At 43.3% G+C, this 27,212-nt stretch overlaps 1 long non-coding RNA gene across 1 annotated transcript in view; it reads right to left on the reverse strand.

The window, feature by feature from the left end:
* Window positions 1-4,201: 4,201 nt before the first annotated feature.
* LOC138580149 (uncharacterized) overlaps window positions 4,202-27,212 on the reverse strand; it is a 127,571-nt gene continuing 104,560 nt past the window's right edge. The window contains exon 3 of the long non-coding RNA XR_011304183.1: window positions 4,202-4,282. This is a non-coding gene — a long non-coding RNA (uncharacterized lncRNA). The remainder of the gene's footprint in view (window positions 4,283-27,212) is intronic.

Consider the following 27,212-nt stretch of genomic DNA (forward strand, 5'->3'; position numbering starts at 1 on the left):
TGCAGGTGCCCTGAATAATTAATTCGCCATCTAGCTCTGCCCCTTAGTCCCCCGCACACCACTCTGGCAACCCACGTCCCATCTCCTCCCAGGATAAATACTGCGCTTATTGGGGCATCGTGATCGCCAGCACTTGGGGCTGCCCAAACTACAAAACACTTCAAACTTTCAGGTGGGTGAGCTGCCCCCCTCACATGATCATAGTGGGGCTTGATACACCACTTCGGCTCTGGCAGGAGAAACTCTGTTGGGAGGCGGCAGATGTTGCTAACGTTTCTAGATTAAAAAAGAATACACAGAGAAAATTTAGGGGAAGAGTGTCCGGGACGACGTGTGGTTTTAACAATGATGCTTTTAGGGGCCCGTTCCTTCGGAATCACAGAATTCCCTCCTACAGCCCGCTGCAGGGCTCACAATATTCCTTTTACTTCTCAGCCTTCACAAAATCGGAGAACGCACCATGTAAAGCTGGTTTACAGCAAACTTTCAAAATAAAAATGTTTTTTTTTTAAAATCCTCCTTATTGCAGAGCTGATGCAGTTGAGTAGCTGAATGATCTGCAGTGATATCAGGAACCCAGCATTCTACTAATCCTGGCTTCCCCACTTGAACAAGTAGTGTGATCTTTGGCGCATCACTATCGCCCCAGGCCTCTTTTGCACGTTCTGCCACAAATGGGGGGCGCTTGATACCAGGGTAACCCAATTTAATGCTATGAACACAAATGTGTAAGAAATGTTACTTTGTGGGCCTGCACATGTTTTTGCAAAAAAAATGCTCTATAGGCTGGGTATAAAACTCCTAAATGCGGGTGATTTGGATTTGAGTAGTATGGTGGTGAGCATGCAGCACACTAGCACACGAACAAACGGATGAATGAATGAGTGCATGCTAGCAGTGACGATCATGCCTCTTAGCAATCTTTCTTCTGAAAGCCTGGAGGTGTCTCCACCACCTCCCCCCCCACAGCTCAACTTCCCCTATAAAAGTTGTCCAATTCAAGCACTGTTCACAGCAGCAATGCTGCAGTTACTAACTTGACCTCTCTGTCCCTACGCTTGTGTCTGCCAAACAAGGCACCCTGGGCAGACTGTACGCTGCAACGCTAACACACCGGCCTGCCGTCTCTCTGACAAACAGTTTTTGCCCAGAAGATTCTGACATGGCTACACCATTGTCTCCCCGCCAGGTTCCTATATTACTTTACCACTACGCTATCTATGCAGAGCTGTTGGGCTCCACGCATAATATAAGAAAACTCGCTCTCCTGCAAGCAATGCCACCACTTACCTTGAAAAGCATGCTGGTCCGAGTGGGCTCAGCACAAGCGATGGCGATACCATCCAGAAGGTGTCTGGAGTAACAAATGTTTCCAAGAAAGCGCAGCGGCTTAAATCGGGACAGGATTTCGCGGGCATGTGTTTAACATAATTATTTATTTAGGGTTTACAGTTCCTGATTGTCCTCTGCGCGCCTTCTAATGCTTCCATCCTAGGAACAATGAAACTTCTGGGAGGCACACCGAGCACACAGAGCTCAACGGAAACCAGAGTTTTCTATATTCCCCCGAGGAGAAAGAAAACCATCTCAGGGGACATTTGCCAGGCTTTTTCAGATATTATCGAAAGTCGGAAAGCCTAAGCATAGTATAGTATGGTGATGAGTGTAATAAGCAAGGGTGGTAAGTCAGACATCAGAGTTTGAACAAGATGTTTTTATTTTTTAAACGAAAAAATCCTTCTCTAAGCCCTACCAACAAGATGAGTTCCCTGCTCTAGAAAACATCATCGGGTGCTTGTCAAGATGTGCTAAAATTTTACTGGGTCCTCTGTCAAAACTATGCCATTCTAACATCAGTTCTACCACAATGAAAAGAAAGAAAGACAATCTAAATTTTGATGTAAACTAGGATTACACCCACACTTGGTACAATCGGTGGTGGATTTTTTTCTGACCCACACAAAAGTGTTCACAAAAGTCTGTTGCAGCTCTTGTCCTGGTAGTTCCAACAAACAAAAGGATCTCTTAATGTTCAAAACGTTCCTAGTTTATCCCCTCGTCAGGGATATATTAAACATAACAAATACCTCTGATTTGTATCGGTCGATATTCACAAAACACAACTTTAATCTTATTCCTGGTCTGCTATCCCATGTTGAGCCCAACTTTGGTCCTTGCTTTGGTTGTAGTTTCTCTCACCCCCTCCACAGGTCTTCTAATTATCAGCCAGGCTTGGGTTACGTGCCTGCTCAGCCCTGCTTTGGTTGCAGTTTCTCTCACCCCCTCTTCTGAATAACAGCCCGGCTTGGGCATGGTCCTTCTCAGCCGCGCTTTGGTTGCAGTTTCTCTTACTTGTTGTGGTCTCACTACCCTCCACCACTACTCTGTAATGCTGCATACCTTTGTTCCAGAGGTGGTGCTCGGTTGTGGGGGGTTTCTCTGGTCAGTGCAGACCTGTGTTCTCGTCCTGGCTTTGGACTACGCTTTTGGCTTCTTTACTTCGGTTCTTCCCTTTCGGAGTCAGAGGAGCAGGACGCTGGCACGTCTCTTGTCTCTAGATGGTGCTTTCTCTTTCACTGAAAGTGAGGCTCGTCGGGATTTCCTCCTTTGTCAAAGCGGATTCTGCAGGCTGCCTTGGGTCTCCACAAATCACATTGACTGCATGTGTACCCAGTTCAGCTCCAGCTGGTCCACTTAAGACATGACCCCAAAGCTAGGAACCACACTAACACATACTGATAGGGAGTACAAATGTTATTTATTTATTTGCATTTTTAAAGCGCTCACACAGCCCGGGAGCATTGAGGCGCTGTTACAGGAATATGTCTTAGTTGAGTATTTATAACGCGCTTAATACCCAGAGGTTTCTAAGAGCGGACCCGGGGATCGAACCTGTGTTGCTTTCTGTAGTCTTGTTTCCAAGCCGAGCACGTTGCCGCTGAGCTATCCTCCAGGGACAAATGTTAAACCGCAGTTGTCAAAAACATACACTTGTAAATTACAATACAATAGAAAGTGAATAGGCTTAGTTATAGCACACATCCAAATTACAGGTAAATACAGCGACAAAAACAATTCCAAACTTTCTCAATCTTAAAACCTCGAATTTGGCTAATGATTTTCAAATTAGGTGTATATCAAAAATATTGAAAAGTGAATATGGACAATTTCGAGTTATTTGTTCTGAAAGAGTATTTTATTTTGGGTAAGTGGACTCCCCTAGGCAAAGATATATTTTTAAGAACTTTTTCAATATGAAAGCTTTCAGAAAGGTTCACCAAATCTGGCATGTGTTTTCTGATGTGAGCACACCCCAGTGAGTTTCTTTAAACGTATTCCTACGCAAAGTGTCTTCTAACCTTGCTATGGTGTTGCTAGTGCAACACCATGATATAGCCTTAAAGACCAGCAAGGGTTGCATTGGGTCATAAGTTGGGGAAGGGCAAATTAAACAAAAGATCATAACCCCTCCAAAGGTCTATAATGCTATTTACACATAATGCTGGTAGCAATACATATTTTGGAGTTTTGGTGCGCAGTAAAAACGTTACCTGAATAGTTAGTAAAGTAAATAGACAAAATGTGTTAGTACATTAAATGTGGTATTATTTAATAGTATTTCAATAACAGGGTTGTCTTCATAAGTTAAGAACTTCAATTGCAAACTTGTTTTAACTGGAGTGCGTTTAACATGAGCATGCATAAGGCGTCATGCAAGAGGAAACAGTTCATAAGAAAGTGAACGCATATTCCCATGTTTTAGCTTTCTCTTTGGTGTGTTAAATAGGATGTTGTAGGGGGAAAAAGGTCCCAGATTGCAAGTGGGTTTTTGAAAGAGTTTTGCCTGGATATTGCATTATTGTTTCCCTGTCTGCTCTTAAAGACAGAATGTTCAGAACGCAGTCAATACCAGTAGTTATTGACTGCGCACTCAGCATTCTGATTGGCTGGGAGGAGTCCAATAACAATCTCCATTTGCTAATTCTATGTACAGCACAACGGGAACAGGCCCTTGGTATAAGTATTCATTTATGTAACAGGGTCCCTGGCTGTAGATGAGCATGTGTGTTCCCCATTTCTTGGTGGGGTTTGCATAGCAGCACTACGCCCAGAAATCACCATATATTTTGAAAAGCAGCAGAGGCTGCAATGATATGTGACTGCTGGCACAAGCATGTGTTGAACGTAATGCTCCGCTTACCTGATGAGCTGTTGAAATCATATCCACTTCTGCTTCTTGGGTCCATCTTCAGCTGCAGGTTCTCCTGATGTAACTCAAAGACTGATGCAAGAGAGGAGATAAGTGAGAAGGGAAACATTGGAAGGGAAAGCAAATGTGGGTAGATGGGTGAAGGTAGGACTCATGGGTGTTGACAATCATGGCCAATGGGCCCGCTCCTCTACTCCGGCCCCCCGTTCATAATACAGAACACCCTCCTTCAAAGGCACATTATGTTACTCCTATTTTCACTAACCCCTTTACTTTTTTCCTCTGCATAGTCTATTGCAGTACAATGCATTTCATTCAGGAAATTGGGCATTTCCTAATGCACCAAAGCCCTCCAAATTCCAGTCATTCCAGACACATCTAATGTGAAAGCAAACTACCTTCACTTTGAGATATGTACTGACTTGCTTTCAATCTAAACTGCTATCATTGGGTCACCAAGTGGCCTTATCTACAACCTACAATGCCACTCATTACAGCACAAGAATGTGATCAAGATTTCCCTACAACAGAGGTCTACAACCTTTGGTCTCCAGTTGTTTTGGACTACAACTCCCATGATCACTCACCATTGATTATGCTGGCAGGGCTGGTGGGATTTGCAGTCCAGAACATATTAAGCTAAAGGTTGCAGAACACTGCCCTAGATTTTACTCTTACTGTCCTCTTCCAGTACACAACATGTACAAAACATGCTTTGCATTGCTCAAGGACATTCTTTGTCTTGGGTGTTGGGCACGGTGGAGTTTCAATTGCGTGATCATGGGGATGGTCAACTGCTGATGGACCAACGATTCATGTGACTCTAGACCCACCTGCAGACAGTGAAACAAATCCTCTTTCTGCAAAGTTTTCCAGCAAAGGGCAGTCAGCCATCCACTAGATAGATAGAATGTGATGTGGGTTAATTGTGAGTTTGTATGCTGGATGGGAATTGCTGATTTGGGTGTTGAGTGTAGATGATTGTGTAATTGGAGTCTTTGCGTGTGAGTGTGTTTGCATTTCTAGGTTATGGGCAGCACCACCCTTCCTGGATGTCAGTGCGTGGATGTTGGCGGCATGGTTGGTCCGCCCAGGTGTTACTCCGCGAGTTATGATGTACCCTGGTCCAGTGGTTGGGCAATACGTGTTTCCCTCCCCTGTCATGTTGTCCTCACCTGCTGGTGTCTAGTTTGCTTCCGTTCCCTTGAGCATGGTTTGTGCCAGAGTTTGGCAGACCCTGTATCTGGGGGTGGAAGCCCTGGATGGAAAGTATTTTGTTGTAGTGGTGGTTTGCTGTGTTTATATGCTATGCTGTGGTATTCTGTGATGGTCTTTGAGTGTATATGTTGCTTTTGGTGGTGTATGGCTTTGTGTATGACGGGAGATGTGATATAGTCTAGTCCTGTTCTGTCCTGCTGGCCATGGATGCATGCTGGTAGAATGTTGGTGAATGTTATGATAGACAGCTAAGGAGAATGTTGAGTGAGTGATGTGTGGGAGCGTTCCATGAGTGTCAACTGGGGGCCTGAGCTGGTGATCTGAGGATGGCTGGTGGGTTTACTGCGTGATCTGTGTCCTGTATATAACTACAAGTAACTGTAACTGTACTTATGTATAAATGAATGTACAATAAAGCTGTCCTGGATCTACAACAGAGACTACCCAGCTGGTCTGTGAGTGAGCCCTACTATACAGCTTCTTAATTACAACACTGAGCCTGAGTTTAAATCCTTCGTAAAGAAAATGCTAAAAATACAGTTGTTCTTATTGTGCCCGCTCACCTAATTAACAGAGATAGGATTCCTATTTCGGGAACGTCTGTCTGTCACATTGGAAAAGTTCAAAAGAGCGTCATTCCGTGAGTTTAAATCATTATTATCTACACCGGTCCGTGATGCTGGTCATGGATAATAGACTCAGTTGCCGTCCATCTAATACAAAATGTATTTACATGAGCGCCATCTTGTGTAAATTAATTATGGGGTATTTGTAATGGATAACAGGTTCTATCTAATGGCTGAGCGCCTATTGAATGCTTACACTAAAAACCTCTCCTTGACGAATAGGTTTACACGCAGTTTAGTTTAATGATAATTCTAGGTTACAATCATATATGGCCCATTTTTAAAAATGAACTATCAACAAATTGTTGACTCTTGTAAATTAATATTCCTGTGAATCTACACATCTGAGTTTACTGTCTTAAAAGAGTGTTTCGCCAAACTAACTGATTGTTTCCAGTTGTCTTGCTGATATCTTCAGTGTACAATGGCTCTGAGTGATGGTCCTGACGCACGAGGGTACAGTGCACCCCTCGGAGGTCAATAACATTAATATATTATATTTTGTTGAGTGGATACTATTCATCAACAGCAACATCATTTAGTGTCATTAGCATGCCTCTTTTAGTGACGAATCAAATAACACATTGGTAGGTCTGGTGAAAATGAAGCAACTTCTTATATACAGTAATTCCAGATTTGGTGTTTTTAACCAAATAAGTAAAATTACCCTTGTGATGGAGCTGGCGGTCAGAAAAACATTCTGTCAATTTCGTAAGGAACAAAGTGACTAGAAATGCAAACTGTGAGAACCCCACAATGTTTACTCACCTGAGATTGAGGTCCAAGTCGAGGGTGCTTTGCGGAAAGGCCTCCCCTTCCCCACTCAAAGCACAAACTAAAACAAGTGGTGATTAAAGTGATGACAGGGATTCCCTCCTGGGGAAGACATCCTGAGGATAGATATGTGCTCTGTGAGGCCTTAATGAATCATAGCAGCAGCTTAAGTAGACATCTCTGTTTGTTTTGGGAAGAGAGTGTTCCAGGATGTGAAGGGTCAGATTATAGGAATCGAACGAGCAACGTAGAGCACTGGGTTGTCCCCTGCTGACAGAGCCGCGTGCAGCGTACGCTCTGTCTGAGAGAAGTTGGGGGGGACAAGCAGCGTGGAGCACTGAGTCGTCCCATGCTGATAGATCCACGAGAAGCGTTCGCTCTGTCTGAGAGGAGCTGTGGAGAAGGGAGAGCAGCATGGAGCACTGGGCCACCCTGTGCTCGCAGAGAGTTGCGAGAAGCGTTCACTCTGACAGTGAAGCGTTGGGGTTTGTATAATGAAAGGTGCTGAGGATGTTCCGGGAGGAAAGATTTCCAAAGTGATAAACGAGTTGCGCTTCGCAGTAGAATAATGAGAAACGAGTTGCACTTCAGGTAACGTTCCAAAAGGCACAAAGTGCTGGATGAATGAGCTGGAATAATCACGGGTAAAGGACAGGGAGAATACGAAGTACAAAGAAAGGAAAACAATCGAAGGCAGGAAGAGAAACAGAGAGGAAAACAAGCAAGGGAACAGTGATAAGCGGGCTCTGATACTTACAGACTTCGAGAGTCTGAAAGAAGCAACACACCGGGCGGTGGATTGCTGGTTGTTTTATGAGGTTCTGAGAGCTGATTGGACTTGGTGGCTGCCCTATTGGAATCAACTAGACTGCTTAAGTTCTTCATTTCTTCAGTTCTGTGTAACATATTTGATCCATCTTAGGAAGGGTGTGAATGCTCCTGGTGTGCATTCTCTTCCATTTGTGCCATAAAGACAATGAGGGATAGCGAGATATGACACATTCAGTTTGCTGTCCTTATTTAGACCATGTCTTAACGCTTTTAGTTAAAAAATCAGTGTGGTTTCTTTTCTCCTCATTTCATGTTCCCTGCTTTCACATCTGGGGTTTTGTGTGAATTTCTTAATCCCAACTTTACTTTACTTTAATTTATAATGCGCAGCAATGAACCCATGGGCATGATGGCGCGGACAAGACAAAGTACAACAAATAAACAAATACGGAAACTATCTGTGCGAGGTCGAGAGCTGATGCAGGGTTCTTAATCAAACAGCAGGGTTTTGAGCTTTTTTTTTAAGGGCTCAAGTTTGGTTTCCAGCCTAAGATCAAGCGGCAGTCTATTTCAAGCTGCCGGGGCCGCTATGGCAATGGCTCCTCTTTCAGCCTTTTCGAGTTTACTTCTCGGAATCATGAGCATTTTAGTCTCACTGGATCTAAGAGAACGAGAAGTTCTCTTGGGCATGATGAGTTTGATCAAGTAGCGAGGCATGATGCCCAAAAGCCTCTTGAAGGTGATAAGGAGGAGGCGATAGAAAATTCTCGCCTGTACAGGGAGCCAGTGCAGGGATCTTCTGGCTGGCATGACATGGTCCCGTCTAGCTAGACCTGTTACGTCCCTCACTGCTCCATTTTGAATAACCTGGAGTCAGTTTACTTCAGATTTACTGATTCCAGTCAGGAGACTACAGCAGTGTTTCTCTTTCACATCAGCCCCTCTATGATCCTGAAGCCAATGTTGTGCCAGGGGGTACTGAGAATTTTCCATTCTGAATGCATGTAGATGTTCACGAAATCTGAAACGTAACTTTCGTTTGGTTCTTCCTATGTAAAATTTCTTACATGCACAGATTATAAAATAGATTCCTAGATTTCTACTCAGCAAATCCTCCCAATATATCAGTCTGGTTTCAGAATTGGCTCCTCGACTGTCCAGAACATCACAAATTCAGAAACCACGATTGAACATTCATGGACTTGTCATAGCTTACCAGTATTTGCAGCCTTCATAGATTTCACAGAAGCCTTCGACACAATACTGCGAGGCCATCTTTGGGTAAAGTTGAAGTCTTGGTGAATTCCTCCTGGGCTTTTATATATGATTCAACTTTTATATAGCAATACCTCAGTAAGAATACGTCTAGATGCTGAAGGTAAATTGGCAAAATCTATACCTACAAGACGTAGAGTCAAACAAGGCTGTATATTGGCGGCTACCCTCTTCAACCTATACCTTGCCGATTTTATGAGAAATGTGGTTGACTCTTGCATGAACCACATTAAAATTGGGACACTAAGGTTGGGTTGGCTAGGGTATGCCGATGACCTTTTGTTATTGGTCTACACGCCTAAAGGTCTACAACATAAATTGGATATCCTTGGTAGATTTGCTATAGAGAATCATCTGACTATTAATATAGGCAAAACCAAGGTCATGAAATTCTTAAGAAGACGACAAAATAATAGCGATGTTACTCATAAATGGGTAATTAACAGTCAACTGATAAAAAGAGTAAAGCACTACAAATACCTTGGTGTTATAGTCAACCATAAATTATGCTGGAAATCTCTTTGGCTAGAAACAAAAAGGAAGTGCATGATAACCACAATGGCTCCAAATAATTTCATAGGCAACCAAGGCGGTATTTCTGTTGGAATTATACTAACATTATATTCTGCCAAGCTTGCCTCATGTTTATTATATGGTGCCGAAATATGGGGTATGTCCTTTAGAAAAGAACTAGAGAACTTTGAAGCCAAAATATTGTGGATACTATTGAGAATGGCTAAAATCCTACCTCGAGAGTATATATTACTTGAATGTAATGTGATTAGTGTGAGTGATATACTTGAATTTAAGATGGCATCACTTCATGTGAAATTAGCTAATTTGGATAACGATACGTACATTGTTGAATTGATGAAAATCTTTAGAATCCTGAACAAACAAAAAGATATAAATATAAAATTACTAGATGGACTGTGTCGTACCTATTGCAAATTGGGTAAAGATGATGCAAATAAATGGCTAATATTGCCCATTATTCAACTCAAATGGCAATCCAAACCAGCAATTCATGACAAAAGCAGAGAACAAAGTATGATCAACTTAGCAACAAAGAGCAATAGTGGTATGTTTCTTGAAGTCTATCCAGTGAAAGTGTGTAAACCTAATTAACAGATGGCTTTTCCTGAGAGCGAAACCATCAGACGTTATCTGTTATTTAAATTTAAAAGAAGAGATATTATGGAAATTCTATATGCGAAATTGTATCTTCCTAAAGAAACTAGATATTGCAGGCTCTGTGGAACATTAAGCATCGAATCAGCCAAACATATTATATGCGAGTGTGAAAGTTTACAGTATTTGCGCACAAAGCATTTAGCAGCTTATGATAACACTGGAAAGAAAGATACTATTTATGATATTTGGGAATTTTTGATGCGTGGTAATGATAAAAATTAGATTTTTTTATACGATGACATTTTATGAAGTAGTTTTAGCTCTTTTAAAAGATGTGTCCAGTGGTATATTGTATTTTAAAGATGATTATTAACATGAGTTTGTTTTTTATAATATCCTTTTTTATTTTTTTTCTCTTATTAGAATATTTTAACTCATTGTCCTATTGGAGGTATGTATGTTGTTATTATATGTAAAGCCATTGTTGGTTATGTGCATATTAAAGAATTGAATTCAATTAAAAGAGATTACATATGATGGTTTACAGTTTATAAACTTTTTAATATACAAACCAATCTATTGGTGTAAGTTCTGAATTCCAAAACTCTGTTCATCGCATAATCACAAATGTTGCATGTGCCACATTTGAAAAAGAAAAGACAATTGGCCAATTCTCACATGATTCAATGGATAGGAGAGCCATATAATTTGGGCTAACTGTTAGTCTTCAGCTCTTTTCCTTAGTTAGTACTAAATCAAAATTCTCATTAATGTAGTAAGTCTTTATCTAGCAGCAGAACTTTCCAATGTATTTTTAGGATGTTATATACTTCTCTATTTTGTGCAGAAAACTGAGTAATGAACCTGACAAGATCCTTTTTTATTCTGTTGTTCTTAATTTTTGGCGTAAATAATATACTCCTGTCCTCTTGCATTTTATGTAGCAGTTGTTGAAAGGCTACAGTCATTATACACCCTTTGTCTAAATCTTTGGGTAATGAGTGCAACCTTATCTTTCAAAATCTTAAATTCTGCTACAATTCTGCTTGGCCCTCAGCGTTTATCCTTTCAGAATGTTACTAATGACACTCTGCATGTGTTCACTGGTCGCATGCAAAATTGCCTTGACCTCTGTGGGTTTGCGTTAAGTGCAGGTGATAATGCTGTTTATGATTTTGATTTCCAAGTCAAGGAGCATCACCTCCCTTCAGCTGTGTGTGCATGTTAGTTCAATTTCAAAGGAATAATGATTGAGTTTCGTTGTGAATTTCTGTAGTTGTATGTCACTGCCTTTCCTATGTCAAAAATGTCATCTATTAACCTTTTCCACAGTACCCTTTGATTTTCTGTTCTTTCTGCGGCACTAGACGCCAATGCATGTGTGACTTCATACTTGCCCATGAATACATTTGCCAGAGTGGGGGCATATTTTTCTCCCATGGCAACACCAATAAATTGAGTGTAGTGCTGTCCGTTGAAGATGAAATTATTATGCGAAAGGGTGAAATCTAACATTTCTGTCAAACGGTAATGAGATGCAGATTTCTCCTTAAACCAGAATTTTACTGTCTCTAGTGCTAAATCGTGTCTGAAGTATAAAGAGCCTTAACGGCATAAGTCACCAAACTGTATTCTTCTTTCCACTCAGTAGATCGCAAAGTATCTGATATATCAATTAAATCCCTAGTTTACGATTCAAGTTTAACTACCAATTCTCTTAATTGTGTGTCAATGAATTTTGAAATTGGCTCAGTGACCCAGCCGATGCCTAACACTATAGGCCTCATCGCTGGTATTTTCACAAATTGCTTATGCACCTTTGGGAGGAAGTAAATAGTTGGCATTTTAGCTGGTGTGGATTCTAAGAATTATGTTTCTTCATCAGTTTAGTAAACCTATCCCTTGCAACTTATTGATTATTTTATGGATTTTCTTAATGGTGTCCTTCGTTGGATCTGAAGTAAGTTTCAAGTAACATCCCGGGCTGTTCAGATGGTTCAACGCAGCCTCAATATAATCACTTTGATTCATAATTACTGTGTTGCCTCCTTTATCAGCTTTCTTGATAATGATGGACTTGTTATCAATGATCTTTTCTTAAGCTATCCATTCATCCTTACCTATCCTTACCCAAAATATCATGAGATTCGCCGTTTCAGAAAGCGTGTGAAGGGTTACTTAGCGCTCATGAAGCGAGGAATTAATAAAATACATTCCTGTGAGTACAGCACTGGATCATTATAACATCTGGCAACAATTAAATATAGCAGCAGTACATCTTGGCACATTGATGCAGTCCACTTCATGTTGTTAGGCACATCAACCGTTTTCTGTTTAACTCTAACAGTGAAATGGATGTCACAAGACGCATTGATTAATGAAGGCACAGACTGATAGTTGCTTGGAGTCACAATGGCACAGTGGTGTTCTGGGTGTAAGGAACAGCGGGAGCATGATTTTCACTGATTATTTTATCTAACTATTCCATTTAATTTTGGAATCATGTGTATACATGTAAACGGAAGGTACTTATTCCAGAAGAATGTACTAATTCTTGGTTCTTTTCCTCTCTGTTTGTTCTTGTTTTTCGGTTGGTTTGGAATTTGTATTTCTGATTTATCACCATTTATTACATATTCTTTAACTATTATTTATTTTGTTGTTTGAACTTTGTAATGTACATTCATCACTTAAGGATACCAACCTCACTAGAGTGTTCAATAATAATTCTTGTTTTGTATTTGACTAATAATTTTGAACATAACGAAGAATATGTGTAAGAGCCCTGAAGAAGACCTAAGCTCGAAACACAGGTAGGCTCGCTAATACAACAATAAAATCATGATGAGAACCTATCACTATACCTGTATTTTTCCAGCTAATTGTACTAAGAATTGCAACTAATAACAGGTTATCACCAATTACTGTAGGGAAGGCGCTGCAAGTAACTAGGTGGCTTTGTGCATGTTGGACAAATATGTTTACTCTGTTGTTGTTGCAAGTAGTGCACGAGTAAGACAAAGTGCCACCTTGGAATAAGGTCGAGGGCCAGAGTGGTTAGGTAATGTCAAAATGGTCTGAATATCTGGGCTGTGGGCTCTCAATTCAGGTGCAGTAGGCTGATTTTGAATGATGTTCAGGGATCACCTGAACTCTATCTGGACAGCATTGAGACATAGAAGATTCTTGAGGGGTGTGCCCAGGGAGGGGAGTGAGAATTCAGTGATAGAGTATATATTACTCACCCAGAAGGGCACTGCACCTGTAACATTCAGCATGGTATGCACAAGGCTATACCGCCTGAGACTCTTTTTACTAAATGTTACGTGCCTCCACCTGTATTCTTGAAGAGCAATAGCAGGCTACCCTTAATGCATGTGGAAATGCAAAATGTACTGAGCCACAAATGTTAAAAACGTTAACCATCAAACAGTAACGTGGTACACTTTTTCTTTAAGTCCCATGGTTTGGCAAATCAACACCACACATATAAACGGAAGGACAGCAATTCTGCTTTTCTACAATGATGGTCAGCAGCCCACAGTCAATGTCCTGTCCGCCGCTCATCCTGACTCTTACTCCCAGCTGGCTCTGGACCAGCGGTCCCACAATCCTGTCCGCTTAGTCCCAAATTCCCAGTGTGTCAGCCGTGCGTCAGGAAAGTAAAACAATTCAACATGCAGATTCAGGCTGCAGAAAAAGAAAGGTCTGGCCAAAATGTTGTGTGCACACAACAAAATACCTTGTTTACTGTCACAGTTTTCTTGATGCTTTGCCTGCAAAGCTCTTTCCCTCAGTAGGGTCCTAGACCAAGGGCAGTGACGCCTGGTACATTTATTCATTGGAGGGGTGTACATATTTCCCCAAATAGGCCTGAGTGAGTGACCTGAACCAATCAATCAAGAGTGGTTCAGGGGGGTTGTCCCCCCAAGAAATTTTCTTGTATAATGGGTTAAAATAGTGCATTTTACAACACACTTTAAGTGGAAATCTGTAAAAATCCAGTTATCCCTTTTGTTTTGAAGGCCAACGCATGGAAAAATCAAATAGATGCAACTTGCCATTAGTGCACAGGAGCATTTCTCCAACACATTTTCATGGTGCCTTTTCCCACAATAAAAACCATTTTCACTCTGGCTGTGCCCATACATTTCCACGCTGGTTGCATCACTATATGCCACTATTCCCATATAAGAACACACTCCTATTTCCTTTGCCCATAATGTCAGTAATAATAATATAAGAAAACATTGCCATGCTTGTTATGCCAATGTATGGCAGTACGCCACCTAAGAACATACTGCAGATGCTTGCCTTTGCCATTAAAAAAGCCATGCCACAGTGTGAAGACATGCCCAGACTGGATGCACCAAAGTGCTAGTATAGTCACATACTAACACATCATGCTTGCTTTTTCATAGATGCTCAGTAGAAAATACCATGAAAAAGAAATAGCTAGACTAGCTGCACCAAAATGCCAGTCCAGCTAGGTAATAACACTTATCGTGCTTGCCTTATCAATGATGCCCAGTACAAAATGGCATGCCACAGTAAGACATGGACAGACTCTTTGAACCAAAATGCTAGGGTAGCCACATAATAACACATCATAAAAAAACCTAAAATAATTGTTTGAGGGACTTGGGTTTAGTCATCCCAGGTTTCCTAGGGTCATCCAGACGTGGACCCCTTGCTCACTGTACTTAGAGAGGCACAGCTCCACCTTACTGATGAGGCCCAACAAGGCTGAAACACGTGTCTGGGGTTGCTGTTGGTACTCTTGTTCAGAAGAGAATTGCCATAGCATTTCGGTTCTGCAGTCCCCATGTGGGCGGGAGAAAGACTGATATGCAAGTGGATAGTTCCCTTCTGTGAAAGGTACAGTGAGCTAAAGTGTGGCTGCAGACTCTCGAGTCGGTGCCTTCCCAAAATACAGGTCATTGAACCGTGTTTGTTCTGGCAGAGGTGCGCCTATGAGTATCTTTTGATTTTTTTAATAACACATCATGGCACACACCAAGCGGAATTACCTGTGAAGTACCTCTTTGCGTAGCACGCAGGTGAACCTTTGAGTGACTGAGTCTTATCAACTTCCAAGCACACGAGTCACGAGTCACAGAACTGTTGCAAAATGTTGTTTTGGATTGTTGCTGAGTCCTAATTTGGGAGCCACGTCCCCTTGGTGACGTGAACGTATTTATTGAATCACCCACAAGCGCGCGCACCAAGTGGAAGTACCTGTGAAGTACCTCTTTGCTTCTTCGCCATGTTCGTCGGGGCGTTGGGGTGCTTCACGGTCTTCCGAGCTTGGGCGCTTAGGGTGATATGTTCCCTCGCACTCTGAAATCCGAGATGCCACTCACAATTGGCAATTTGGCGGTAGCGAGCGGGAGACCATTGTCAACTCCCTGCGCGCGTCAATGTGCCGCCAGTCTCACTTGTTCATCACCGTTGGTTCGACTCGCTCGTAAGGTGTCAGCTCCCTCTCCCTCTCCGAAGTCTACCCATAGCACGGACATGCAAGCATTTTACAAAGGTGCTCGCGTCACTTCTGCCACTACAATGGATTCCTTGGCAGGTGACGAGAAGGGATCAATCAATTTGCCTGCTGCGAATATGATAGATGCTTCACTGAAGGTGAGGCAAGACCCGCTCCGGGAGGTTCACTCTGTACGACCTAAGTTATGTGCCAAAATAATCCCTAGTGCGGATACGGTGGGCAATCGTGAGGTTGTTTCTAGATCTGTAACAGGTAATGCATCGTTATCTGATAGCATCATGTTGGACGCACTGCCATTAACAGCAAAGTCAGTCCAATCCAGGGTACCAATGGAGTCACCCCTAAATGATGTAGTGATAATAGACTTGGATCCTGAAGGCACAGATTTTTCTGCACACACTATACCTGATAATTTGTCTGTGTCACCTGTGTTGTTCGAAACCCCTGGCCCTAGTTCTGCTAGTTCTGCTCTAAGTGTTTCATTCATGAACCCAACTCCAAGAAGAGTTCATGCATCGATTTCCAAGACTAGTGTGCCAATGGTAGGTTCACAGAAAGACAGGTTATTGGAGGTTGACTCTGCAAGCATTGAATCTGGCCATCCATTCCTTAGGCAATTTATTCGAGACCATTGATGCTAAACTATGTAAACAAGAGTGCTTCTTAGAAGATATGTGCTTGTGGAAAAACAATGTGGGGCAGTTGATAAGCAATCAATCTCTAACCCCGAACGTGTGTGAGAGACCTAAAGTAGCAATGGTAACGGTGGCCTGCGAAACATTTGTCGTCTGCAATAAAATCAGTACAGCCGAATCTGATTATTCCATGCTTTAATAAAGTCATCTATGATACTGTGGAGGTAGTAGAGGTTCTCCAGCATTGGATCTTTCATGGATTCACATACTTAGAATATTCCCTGTCATCAGACTGGGAACCCTCGGTACATTTATAAAGCCATTTTTCCCTAGGAAAACTTTGACGCTTTTGTGTCCTACCCACGTCGTTCCTGAGGCTGTCCACGCATGCCCCAATAGATAGTATAAATGCCCCGCCCCCACAGCTCCCTTTAGATTTCAACCGTCTTCAAAAATAGTGGGATCACCTCGCGTCATCAATTGTTTTGTCAAGGTTGTTCGTTATATTTTTCCTAATGTCTGGAAAAGCTCTGTTCCGCCCATGCGCTACGTACAGGCTAAAGAAAGTGTATGAGGGTGATGGACATATGGACTGTATATATTGTCTACACCCTTACCACTCGGCAGACAAGTGCGACATATGTGAGGGCTTCTCCCAAAAGACTCTTAAAGACCGGAGTCGGCGGTTGGTGGCCTGGTTGAGCGATGGAGTGGGTGCGTACCCGCCTTTGGAGGTAGGCTCCACGCGCAGCGTGGCCTCGGCATCAAAATGCTCAGGGGCCCCTTACCGTTCAGCATCGGCCGAACCCCCAGTGAAGAAACCACGCCTGGCGGAGAAAGGGTCGTCGGGAAGCCATTCCGCAAGGGAGTCTTCGCTGAAGAAAACCTCATCATCAACATCGTCTAAGAAGGAGAGAAAGGAGAAGTCGAAATCCTCCTTCTCAGGTGATCACAATAGATCATCCTCAAGTAAAGAGTCTGAGAAGCACAGGTCAAGTTCAAAAAAGGCTGGAACGCCTCAAGGAATTGCGCAGGCACCACCGTCGTCGACGGCGGGGAGATCGTCGACTCCCTCACTACCAATGACGCAGTTGGTTTCGGCGATTGTTATGCCACAGGTAGTGGCTACAACGACAGCTGGTCCAACCTTAGCCTCGTCGACAGAGATCCTGCTAAAAGCCTGGCGACTGGAGGTATTCGACCCAGTTTTACCAGAGTCTTTTCTGCAGCAAGAGCGGCCTTGTCGGTGTTCTCGTGGAAGAAGAGTGTGAGAGGATAACTGGGCCTGCAGAGCTAAGGTTACAAGGGGTTACCAAGTTAACTCTTTCCAGTGGAGCTAATATTCCAGTTACAACCCCTCATCTTAACCCGCAGTCTGTTCTATCACTAGAGGTTCTATCCACATTGCAGACCTTGTTAAAGAAATTGGACGAAAGATTACCTCAGGCAACTCCGACCAAACCGACCGTCGACAAACCTGGCCCTTCTCGTCAGCCAACTCCGACGATGTCGACGGCTGTACCGACGTGTGAGGACCTCGCAGGTACACGCCAGGAGGAAGGGGAACTGTCAGACTCAGAATAAGGGTCCTTATCGGATGTTTCGTTGTCCCCATCTAGGGATCCAACCCTAGATGTCGGAGGCAGAATTCGAACCCCCAAGGAGCCCAGCTCAACCGTCCCCCCAGACGTCATTGGGTTGTTTCATGCCATGATGAGCAAAGCGTGTACCGAGTTCGGATTAGCTCAGGAGGAAGAGAAAAAAGACTGTTTTCTATTCGAACACATGGGGAAGAGAAGGAGGTCGGTTTTCTCAGTGCCCATCCTGGATCATGTGTGGCAGGAGGGTTTACAGACGATGCGTCATCCTTTCTCGGAGCCCGCAATAAAAGGTAGGCTGGAATCCACCCCCAAGTGTCTATCCTCCCAACCAGCCCCAGATTCGGTAGTGTCAGCGGCGGCGGTGAGAAAAGCTAGGTCCCAGCACAAATGCTCGACCCCCCCCGGAGAACGAGGCCAGGAGACAGGATGCCTTTGGCAAGAAGGTGTTGTCGGTGGGGGCGACGACAGTGAAGGCCGCCAACTCTCTGGCTATAATGGCCAGATATGATAGAGAGATGTGGCACCAGTTGGCACGTATACTAGAGCATCTTCCAGAAGAACATAGGAAGGCAGCGATGTTACTCATCCGAGAAGGTGAGGAGGCCTCAAATCATTCTATTAACATTGCTGTGGACCTCGCAGAATCAGGTTTTAAACAAGTCAACAAAGGGGTGGTTCTACGGAGGCAAGCGTGGCTAAAATGCACCAACTTTAGACCTGAGGTGCAATACAAGGTGCTGGATATGCCCTTTGAGGGAGACCTTCTGTTCGGCGAAAAGGTGGATGAGGCCTTAAAGGGCATGAAGGAGGACTCTGACATGGAGCGTTCTTTGGGTGCCCTCCAAGTGGAAGGGATTTTCGTTCTTTTCGCCCCTTTAGGGGAGCATCTGGGATCTCCCGATTCTCAGCATCAAGAGACAGGCCTTTCAATAGGCCGACGTATTCGTCGAAGGGCTACAGGCGTGCCTCGCAAGCGACGAAGCGATGCCGAGACTACCAGACATCCAGGAAGAAGATGGCCTACTCGTCGTCGTCGAGAGATAAGCCCAAAGACCAACAATGACGGGCGTCCTGGGAGGCAGAGTATCGCATTGTGTCGACGAATGGGAGCAAATAACCACAGATCAGTGGGTGCTGGACACCGTAAGGCTTGGACACTCCCTGCAATTCAAGAGCAACCCTCCGCATGTTCCACCAGCGTTTTTGGCTCAACCCCACCTGAGCGTGTTGCAACAGGAGGGAGCTACAAAAAGGGGCTATAGAATTGGTCCCTGTGTCGCAGAGGGGTCAGGGGGTTTATTCCCGATACTTCATAGTGAAAAAGCCAAACGGAAAATGGCGTCCCATTCTCGACCTTCACGACCTCAACAAAACATTGAAAAGGCAAAAATTCAAGATGCTCACACTCCAGGAAATGATCCAGTCTGTCCAAGGAGGGGACTTTCTGGCGTCTCTGGATCTTCAGGAAGCGTACTTCCACATACCGATGCGTCAGCGACACAAAGTTCCTAAGGTTTGTGGTAGGACTGACTCACTACCAGTTCACAGTGCTCCCATTTGGACTAAAATCCTCTCCCAGGACGTTCACGAAATGTTTAGCACCAGTTGCAGCTTGGTTGAGAAAACAAGGCCATCATGTGTACCCGTCCCTCAACGACTGGTTGGTGAGAGGATCCACTCCTATGGCAACTCAAACAAGTTTGCAAGCCACCATGCAGCTGCTACGACGGCTGGAATTTGCAGTAAACTTCGAGAAGTCTTTGTTGACTCCGTGAGAAACTTAGTGTTCTTGGGTGCACAGTTCGAAACCTAGTCGGGGTTAGTGAAACCATCCGTCGACAGAATCCACAGACTCAATCGAATGGCAGGTTAGTGGAGGTTCAATACCAAAGTGTCGGTGAGGAAATCCATGTCGATTCTGGGCGCTATAGCGTCTTGCATTCCTCTGGTGAACAACTGCCGCCTGTTCATGAGGCCAATTCAAGAGTTCCTGGCGGATCGGTGGACCCAGACCCAAGGTCTCTGGTCGGACAAGCTGATCGTCGACGACGACAAGCTCCTACAAGCTCATCGATGGTGGCAGAGCTTTCAGAACCTATCCAAGGGGGTACCCCTGCAGGAACCGGAATTTCGCGTGACCATAGTGACAGATGCGTCCCTGACGGACTGGGGAGCACATATGGGTACTCTCCAAACACAAGGTTGGTGGTCTCCCAGGGAATCTCTCCTGCACATCAACGTTCTGAAGTTAAGGGCAGTGTGCTGGGCCCTAAAATCTTTCCTGCAACACATAAAAGGCTCAGTAGTGAGAATATTGACAGACAACACGACAGCAATGTTTTACTTGAGAAAACAAGGAGGCACGCGGTCCGGAACCCTTTCCACCGAGGCTCAGAAGGTATGGTATTGGGCTCTGAAGCATGATATAACCATCGTAGCTCACCATCTCCCTGGAGTAAGGAACGAACAAGCGGACTCCCTCAGCAGAAAAATGGACCAGGTACTCGATGGGGAGTTAGACAGCCTTCAGTTATCGAAGATTTTTGAGAAGTGGGGGCAACCCCCCCAGATCTCTTTGCAATGAAGGAGAACAAGAAGTGCAAACAGTACGCCAGCAGGTGGCCACAAAAGGGCTCTCTGGGGGAAGCCTTCTCCTTCCTGTGGACGGACAAGTTTCTCTACGTCTTTCCCCCGTTTCCTCTCATACGGAGGACCCTACAGTGGATTTGCAGATACAGTTGTCGGGTCATCCAAGTGGCTCCGTATTGGCCGAGGCAAGCGTGGTTTTCCGACCTGCTCCAACTGTCAGTAGAGCAGCCGATAACATTTCGGAAAACCCCGGACCTCCTGTCCCGGGACAAAGGGACAGTGTGGCATCACGACCCGGACAGTCTCAATCTCACAGCTTGGCTCCTGACTTGTCAGAGTTTGGTGCCCTAAGCATTTCGTCAGATTGTCGGAGAATCCTGCAGGCCGCACAAGCTCCTTCCACGAACACATCGTATGCATGCAAGTGGAGAAGATTCTGTGGGTGGTGTCAAAGCCAGCCAGGATTGCACCCCTTGAATGTAACTCCGGAACAACTTCTACCAAATCTGTTGCATTTGGCAGAGAGTGGATTGTCTTTTTCGTCGATAAAGGTACGCCTGGCGGCCATCTCAAGGTTCACGAGGAAAAGGCAGTCATCTCCCTTGTTTAGTGATAGGCTGATAAAGCACTTCATGAGGTGTCTGTTCCGTACATTCCCTCTGATTAAGCACTTTCCACTTACATGGAGTCTCAACTTGGTGTTAGCGGGGCTAATGAAAGCTCCCTTCGAACCGATGGCTTCCTCGTCTATGAAGTTCTTATCGTGGAAGTTGGCATTTCTAGTAGCTATCACGTCAGCTCAACGGCTCTCGGAGATACAAGCGCTGGTCATAGATCCACCGTATTTGAGGTTCTTTAAGGACAAAGTGGTGCTGTCAACTAATCCTCATTTTATTCCGAAAGTGCCTACTGTTTATCATAAACATTCGTCGATTGTTCTACCTACCTTCTTCCAACTCCTTCATCAGCTGCGGAAAAAGCCCTCCATACTTTGGACGTGAAGAGAGCTCTGAAATTCTACCTTCATCGGTCCCATCAATTCAGAACTACGCAGCAACTGATTGTGGCTTATGGCCCCTCAACGAGAGGAAAGGCAATCTCAAAACAAGGACTAGCTAGATGGGTCTCGTCGACGATTGCTTTTTGTCACTCCAAGGCGGGAAAACCGCTGGAAGGACGTCCGAGGGCTCATTCCACAAGATTAACGTCATCATCAGTGGCACTGTGGGCAGGGATTCCACTGACGGACATCTGCCAAGCGGCGTCCTGGTCAGTGCCACACACGTTTACCCACCATTACTGCCTTGAAAGGCAGCATGCAGACGTTGTGCAGATCGGAAGAGCAGTCCTGCGCCGTCTGTTTCAGTGAGGTAAGCCCCATCCAGCGGGAATGTCTATGTATATGTTTATACGCAAATATATATATATATATATATTTGTGCTTCTTCCATATGTGTAGATATAGGTAAAGATATGTATATATATGCTTGCGCAGGTAGTGTTATGTGTGTGTGTGTATATATATATATAAATATATATATATATATATATATATTATAATATATCATTTTTTATACATGTGTATATATGTGGGCACATGGGTATATAAAGAATGTGATAAAATTGATGTTAATTTCATTCACACCGCCATATCAGAGTTACTGCTGTGAAATCTATTCTACGCATGTGAATCCATGAAAGATCCAATGCTGGAGAAGGGAATAGTTTCTTACCTGTAACTCCATTTCTCCAGCATTCATTGGTATCTTTCATGGATTCACATGCGCCCGCCGGCCTCCCCGGAATGCAATGTACACACTGTATTTCCCCCATGCTGCTTTGGAGGGGTTAAAATCTGAAGGGAGCCGCGGGGCGGGGCATTTATACGGCCACGTTCTATTGGGGCATGCGTGGACAGCCTCAGGAATGACATGGGTAAGACACAAAAGCGTTGAAGTTTTCCTAGGGAAAAACGGCTTTATAAATGTACCGAGGGTTCCCAGTCTGACGACGGGGAATATTCTAAGCATGTGAATCCATGAAAGATACCAATGCTGGAGAAATGGAGTTACAGGTAAGAAACTATTCCCTTCCGCCTAGTGTGGACACAGTAGTCCTAGATGCACCTCGGCTGGTATCCGCTGCGCATCACAAAAAAGTGTATACCATATTCAATCCTGGTAGTGAGGGGCATCTTAAAAACACCCCTCCTACTAAAATGACCAAAAATCAGAAATCAGTTAAGGGGTCAGGGTCCAAGCAGTTTTTCAAGGCCATTAATTTACCACAGAAGAGTGCTCTAACTGCCTCTCTGGCGATAATAAATATAAAAGCTACAATCACATGCTAAAAAAAATCAATAAATAAACAAACAAACATAAGACCAATGGGTGTAAATCAACTAATGACATGAAAATAGTAGAGTATGCTCCCTTAGACGCCCTATTAAATTAGGTGAATAAGGGCAATATAATCGACCATCCTACAATCGGGGAAGGTTTAACAACCAAGTGATTAAAACCATCACGCACTGAGTCAGCAATCACAAGGGATAAGGCAGCAATCATTAACCACAGACAGGAAATTCGGAAAGCGGTCGACGCCTACATGGCGGGGCATTTGAGGGCAGCCCCAGTGAGTTTGGGTAGTCAAAATAGACTACCGGTAGCTGTGGATCTGTTAAGTAGAGGTGTAAACTCCCAAAACCACACAGAACTATGTGCAAAGTCCCTAAAGAATCCTGAACCAAAAACAATCGGGCGAGGGGGTGTCCCCGTTGTTAAATCTATTGTTGAACCGATTTCTTTGCCAGCCTTGTCGGCAGGTAAGCCGATTGTCCCTGTAACTCAAGCTTTGAGTGTGAATCTTGTGAGTGGGGGGGCTAAACCGGGATGATGTATATACATCTGTTGAAGTGCTGCGTCGAATGGAAATTGCCTTAAGAAATATAGAACAAAAAGGCCAAATTATTGTAGCCAGTGAGGGAAGTCATTCTGACAAAATCGACCGGCCCAGCTCTGTCAAAATTCAGGAGCGCAAACGACCGGCAAAATTTTCCCTAGTGTTAGCTTGTAGATCTCCACCTTGTGTGCAATATGACCTTAATCGAAAGACGGTCATGGCGATATTCTCAGATGTGGTGCAGTTAGAGGATTAATTCCTCGGATATTGAATACGTTGAATTCACAAATGATAATAACTTACATTCAGTGAGATTATGGGTGAATTATGGTGTTGTGCAAAATGTTATTTGGTCAGAAAAAGACTCCTTGTATGTGATGGGTTTTGAGCTCACTGTGGAGCCAATGCTGGCAATAAGCGGCAGTCTAGGCACAAAAGCCAATCATTGGCCAAAGGACAGGGTGACTCAAAGCATAAAGGGTAATGTATCACAACAAATATTAGAGAAATGTCAGTGTAAATGTAATCCTGGGCCACAATAACTAAATGCTGCAAGCCCTAAAGGTGACATTGCATTGCTACACTGGAATACAAGGGCTTTGCCCACCTGCTCAACAATGATCAGAGTCATCTGGGAGCAGTGGAAGTGGTTTTACTCCAAGAGACCTGGCTCACTTCACCTCCAGTGTTGGACAATCACGATATTTACCCGAACCCTGCTCTTAAACCTGTGTGTGGCAGACTTTCCTCTGGGCTGTTGATTGCCATTAAACTATAGCAAGAAATATCATCACAGTTGTGGGCCATTCCGAATAATTATATGATAATTGTGAAACTTAAGATTCAAGATTGTGGTTATGCCATTTTGAATATATATTGGAACCCAGTTGCAATAACAGATGATGTGTTTTTTAAAGATCTGATCATGTTACTAGATTAGGTTGCTCTTGATCCTACAGTGTTTTACGTGATTATGGCTGGTGATTTAAATATCAACTGTTTGGATGGAAAGGGTTTATTGAATAGAGCAAGAGTATACCGGTGGAATATGTTTACTAAATCACTGAACTTTCATAGGTTGAATGCATGTTTAAAGCAGACATAACGCCTCACGTAACATGGAAAAGAGGCCATAGTGAGTCAGTAATAGATTATATATATATGTGAATAGTAATCTACAACCACATGTATTGGAATTTGAGGTCAAAAACTCGGAGTTGAGTGATCATAACATCTTGGCAATGAAATGGGGAAGAGAAGAGCAAACCTTAGCTCAGGCGAATATGCACCAAGGAGGGCCCTTACTTGTGAATCCTGGGCTGAATCGACTCTGATGGTCGGAGGATGCGCTGCAGCATTTTAATCAATATCTGGCGAGTTGACATAACCGGGATGGTGAGATGTGGGGGTATCGAGGGATTGAGTATTGCAATACACTGCAATTATTCTAGCAATCCAAACCACATCCTAAAAGAAGGAAGATCCCCCATTTACACATATTTGATCAGGCAGTGAAAACAAGGAAAGCTCTACATCGTGCTGATTTGTGGCAAGCTGCTCAGTGTACTTGTGACCTGAAGGTCATTCTGCTCAAGAAAATTAGAATTAATTATGTGAATTGGATGAAACATCAAAGAGCACAAATGTACTAAAATGATGGTGCGAATATGTTGAGTCTGTTGGCAACTAAGAACACGGCTAGAATGTGGAATATCACCAACCAGGTGTCAGTGGGCTCTTAGATTGCGATTCAGTCCAGTGCAGTGGAAGAAACAAAACTGGACACAGTATTTTAGCACTCTATATTCTGTTCCTAAGGGCAGTGTAAGTTTAGAATCTTTGGATCTTCCATCTCAGCTTTGATCAAGATGATATATTATGCCTCATTAAAACAGCAAGTAGCTCAAAGGCATCTGGGTCCGATGGATTGTCCAATTACACTTTGAAGTCACATCCTGATCTTTGGGCATCCATATTGTTCAGTATATTCTCAGCTATGAACGTAGCTCAAACAATACCAAAAACTTGGACCCACTCAATAACTTTACCAATTTTTAAGTAGGGCGACCGTCAGTCACCGAGCAGTTATCGACCCATCCCACTCCTGGATGTTCCTAGCAAGATCTATGGTAGATTACTATTAAGGGAACTCAATGCATGGATCACTGAAAAACATCTAAAAGATCCATATCAATCTGGATTTGTTGCGGGCATAGGCACAGTACCAAACATCATGTGCTTAAACATGATTACAATGCAATATGCAGCCCGAGGTCAACCATTATATTTAGCATTCATCGACTTTCGGGCAGCCTTTGACTCAATTGATCGAGTATTGCTTTATAATAAACTATAAAAACATAAATGCCCTCCATCGGTACTAACATTAATCATGTTGCTTCATATGGAAACAACTATGCAAGTACGATTAACATTTGATGGCGTCCTGTCCGCCCCAATTAACAATAAGAGAGGCCTGAAACAGGGATGCACGCTTGCGTCGTTTCTATTTAACTTCTTTATACTTGACATGGGAAAAATGTAATTAACACAGTAGGTGATGCTCCAAATTGGGAAATCAAAATATAAGACATCTTCTATATGCAGATGATTTGGTGGTGCTATCCCAGACACCAATTGGGTTGCAAAACATGCTGAACAAACTTGACATCTATGCAAAAGAAAATAATCTGGTAATAAACACAGACAAATCACAAGTAACTGTCTGTAATAACTCCACCAAGCGTAGAAGAAACACATACCGATGGAGTCTGCAAGATAGAGCCTTGACAGTGGTTTCCCAATATAAATCTTTAGGGGTAACGTTTTCAAATTCTAATAATCATATATCGCCCAATTGGGAAGTGAAATGCAAATTACAGGCCCTCACCTCTCAAGCCAAGTTACTGGTATTCAGGTTTGGTAAATATTCTTTCAAGCACGTTCTCACGTTCTATCAAATGAAAGTAACTGCCATATTGATTTATGGTATGGAGGCATTGTGTCCTAAAAAGCGAGAGGAGTGGGATAAGATAGAGTCTAAGTTCTGGAAGCAGGTGTTGCATTTGCCCAATTGCACTCCTTTACCAATGATTCCTTATGAGTTGGGTTCACTATCCCTATACTCACAAGTATTGTGGAAGATGTGTGCTCTTCTACGCAAATGCTTATTAGGTGTTCAAATGTGTAACGTCTTGAGCATAATTGCCCGCCATCTGTTGGCATCCACTAATACATTTCCAAGTGTCTAGTGTAAAGTTATATGCAAGGCAATGGCCGAGGCTTCCATAGATTTAGAATTATTCATCAACAATCCTGGACGAGCAAAAATCTAACTTTTTCAATATGATTGGATTCATACCTCCATTGTTTGTAGTACCTACAAAGATGTTGATGTAACTCTGTTTGGGAGGAAAATATATAGAGCAATGGCGGAATATCTCATCAAATGTCCGTCACCCCATATTCGAAGACAATACATGCGGTTCAGGCTTAATTTATGGCATACCCGAGAAGTGTTGTATAGAAGGAATCAAATTCCCCAAAATCAAAGGTATTGTGGATACTACTCAGATAAGCAACAGAGAGAATCTTTACAACATCTCATAGTGTCATGTCCGGGCCTGATTTTAACTCGCAAATAGTTCTTCTGGCATATTTTTCATCTGACCACCCAGTTAGAGCATCACAAAATATGGCAATTACTCTTCTCAAGCCCAAAACATATAGCAAATGGTGCCATAGTGCATTTTCTGGAAGCAACTGTGCCTGATTTGGTGCCTGATGAGTCCAAAAATTAAAGATTTTAAAGGTTTTATAAATCACAATCATGAGCATAGTTGCATATTGTGATATGTAATCATTATTGGTCTACCTGTTTTAGTCTATTATCAAATGCTGTAAAATCAGATTTTGAAATGTTTAATTTTAAATGAGAGACATATGAGTTGTAATCATGATTATTCATTTAATTTTGCT

Source organism: Ambystoma mexicanum, chromosome 3p, assembly GCF_040938575.1.
Source record: "Ambystoma mexicanum isolate Mex_15411 chromosome 3p, UKY_AmexF1_1, whole genome shotgun sequence".
Classification (NCBI taxonomy): Eukaryota; Metazoa; Chordata; class Amphibia; order Caudata; family Ambystomatidae; genus Ambystoma; species Ambystoma mexicanum.